The following is a 3,579-nucleotide window of genomic DNA, read 5'->3' as shown; positions in this document are numbered from 1 at the left end:
TATTTTGTCCTCTGCTTCTTTGAATTATAAATTCTGGTTTTCCTCGTGCCTTTTCCTCCATAACTCAGCATAGGCTGTTGCAAGTAGCCATGAAACTTCCTGAATGTAATGCTGTTTAGAGTTTTCTTCTGTCAAATACTCTGTGTCAGAACCTTTAAGTTTCACATTCCATAAAACTTTTGGGCATGAACAGAATGCAGCTGAGTTCTTTGCCTGTTCATAGCAAGAGTGGTCTTGGCTCCAGTTTCCAATGAGTTCTTCCTCTTTTACAACTGAGACTTGCTTAGCGTCGTGGTCTTTATAGTCCATACTTCTTTTTTTTTTTTTTTGGCAAACATTGGTAACTTTTACTTCAAAGATTGTAAACAAACAGATACATCTTTCAATGGGCTTTCAAGCAATTATACAACAAAGCATGTACTTCTTAGCAACATCACTATAAGACAGCAACGTATTCTCTTTAGCATTTACTTGTTGTAATCCACTATAGGGTTTCCAAACTTCTGCACCTTGTGCTTTTCATATCAAATTTTTATTAAAGATCTTAACTATTTTCTAAATGAATATCCTTTTTATTGGATTTTTTCCAATTACAAATGAAATTTCATTTTACATCTATAATTAGAAACAACACTTACAATGGGACTGTACAAATTTAGGTCAAAATAAAAATATATGTATTTTGTGGCTTCATAAAATGTCATTTACTGCATCTTTAAAGAAAGCAGAAGTAACAGCAATATATGTAAAAGTAATGATTTAATGACTATAAGCAAGACAAAGCAATAGAATTGTGCTTCTTTTGCAGATTGGGGACAATGAAATGTTTAGCTACAATTTTCCCATACAAACATGAAACAATATTCTTATAGAATGAACACCCTCACAAATAACTGATGGGTGATGAACACACACCAAGTTCGACCAAAGCAAAACACAAACTGAAAATTGTTGGGGTTATTGATATTTTAAATTCAACATGCTTGCTCTATTTAAAAATACCTGTAGAAACCCAATAAATTGCTATTTCCAGACATTCCAGAGAAGGCATATTCCACTATTAACTGTTAAAGCAACTCTTAAGTTTGAAATGACTGCTATACCACATATCAAAATAACTTTAGATAAAATGCCTTCTTCCAGCAGTTTGCTGGTTTAAAATTTTGTTTTAGAATTACAGTGCTCAATATGCATTTTAAAAACACACTCATTCCATCACAGCCAATGGAAAATTAGGAGACTATCTCCATATTCCTTAGTTAAAAGTTTTTCTTGACTGCAACAGTTTAAAAAGTAAACATTATTGGAGAAAAGTCAGTCTTATGATTTGCCAATTGCTTCCAATGAAACAGAATTTGGAATTAGATATCCACATTAAAAATATTCTGTGCTGATAAGCAAGGCTCAACATAGGGTATGGGTATCTGCAAAGGTCGAACCAGTTTGGAGAACTTTAACAACCATTTCTGGATTCATGAAACACAATATTTTCTTTATAGTATTTATAAATATATCATACAATACTGTTTCCTGTTATGTCATATACCAATATGGCATTGTACAACAAGCATAATGCCATCTGATTCTTACAAAAGCGAATCATTTAAACAAGTTAGTAAAATAAACGGTAGTACCCGCTTGTAGGCATACAGATTGTAAAACTTAAGTTTACTTTCCTTTGATCGGTTTTGCGTAGCAATAGAGAAGTAAAAATCAAACAGGAATCAAAATGGCTAAATATGCAAGAAATCGTTATTCACAGTGACATGGCTACATAGAATGCATTATTCTATGCATATTCTTTCCATTTGTTGAATTTCAAGATAAAAAGCACTTGTTTTCTACAGGTTCACAAAACAGCATAATAACAAGAACAATCAAGGAGAATGTAACGTAGGAGTTAGTTGAGATTAACAAACTATGGCCCATTACTCATATCCACTGCAGGATATTTCCAAACCCAGACAATGGTTACAGAAACCATTTCACATCTTTCCTAACACACAGAAAAAACCTTGCCTGCCTTCCCAGAAACCAATTCTTTCTAGGAACAATCTTTCTTTTCAGTTAACATCCATATGAACATCACATCTAGTCCATCTTTTATAGTCAAATTCAATGTCACTACAAAAGAAAGCAAGTTGGACGATAGTCACATGTATTAGCATGTATAAAGCTGTAATGGCATGAAGATATCTATATAAGTCAGGGGTTTAAAATTTTTTTCCTTAACAGTCCCAGGTATCAACCAGACGATGTTGCTGACGACCCATTTACTGATGATTTTCGAGGTCTGTTGACAAAGGAAGGTTGGTGGTTACCGCTGGGGCTGTTGCTGGTTCCATTCATAGTACTGGAAATGTGAGGAAACTGTGGATGAGGAGACTGCACTGGAGTACGGACTAGGCAAACAAGAAGAGGTGGAGGGAATACCTCCTGCTGGGCTGTTGGCCTTGTCACTCCCAGAGTCACTTTCCAGTTCTCCAGCATTTGTCAGTCCATCTCTCTGGTGACGGATCTTCATTCTTTTACAAGTAGGTCGAACTCTGTATTTCAAAGGAAGTGGGCCGTTCCTTCTCCAGGTATAACTGTAAGCAATATCCATGAGTGTATAGTAATCCTTTAAAGGTTCCTCTTCATACATGACATCAATCTGGAAAGTATTAGGTATGTCCATTTTGCTTCTGAGAAACTTTCTTAAGTGCATCACAGTCATTGCTGCTGGGCACCATAAATATCTTTTATCATTCACCTCCTCCTTAGACTTTTCTTTGTCTTTGTTTACTTTCCGATCCAATCTGCTCTGGTCAAAGAAGTCAATGGATAAGCTTATTATCTCATCATCAGTTATAATTCTCTTATCTTCATCTGCAACTTCTCCTCTATCTTCATTAGAGCCGTTGGCAGCATCAGCTGAAGGATGAGCTGCATAAAAATCCCTTCCTCTCTTCATTTCATTTTTGAAAAGCCCTGGAACTAATTTGTATACAATATCTTGAAGAGTTTTATCTGACCTTATATTCAGTAGTGGTCTGGTTTTGTGAACTTGGACATCACAGATAGGACAATACTTGCTGGTCTCCAGATAACGCACAATACATGTTTTACAGAAGGAATGTAGACGTTCTATTATGGTTGTGGCATCAATGAAGTACCCTCCACAAAGCACACACATTAGGTGGGGATTTAGCTCAGTGATCTTGATTCTGGTTGTTCGATGCATTTCTGCTTGATAAAAGATCCCGGAAAAAGCAGCCGGCGAGAGGCGATCGCAGCGGGCGGAAAAGACAATGAAAGTTAAAAGTCGTTCAGCAGAAAATGAATGTGAGCCAAGCGGCCATCTTGAAGCGAGCTCTATAGTGCATACTTCTGTAAGCATTCTGCTGACCCCCATTTAACCAGTCTCTGAAACGTCCAACCTTTCCCTGTTTTTTTGTCTTCTAAACTTCCACCAGCAGCTGGGATTTTTCTAGCTGGCTCCTTCAACTTCCAGCCTTTTGCTCGTTACCTCGTTCTAAAGCCATTTCCACATTTTCAAGTATTATAAGCAATGCACCACACCTGTCTGGTACCAATTTT

At 36.5% G+C, this 3,579-nt stretch overlaps 1 pseudogene across 1 annotated transcript; it reads right to left on the bottom strand.

Annotated features, from left to right (window-relative positions):
* Positions 1 to 314: 314 nt before the first annotated feature.
* On the bottom strand, positions 315 to 3,347 carry LOC103589378 (annotated as a pseudogene). The gene has a single exon (XR_550385.1). The product of XR_550385.1 is annotated as a polycomb complex protein BMI-1 pseudogene (transcript).
* Positions 3,348 to 3,579: the final 232 nt, after the last annotated feature.

This window comes from Galeopterus variegatus, unplaced genomic scaffold (genome assembly GCF_000696425.1).
Source record: "Galeopterus variegatus unplaced genomic scaffold, G_variegatus-3.0.2 Scaffold681, whole genome shotgun sequence".
Classification (NCBI taxonomy): Eukaryota; Metazoa; Chordata; class Mammalia; order Dermoptera; family Cynocephalidae; genus Galeopterus; species Galeopterus variegatus.
The sequence above is the reverse complement of the archived record's forward strand: the minus strand, read 5'-3'. Positions and strand labels throughout refer to the sequence as shown.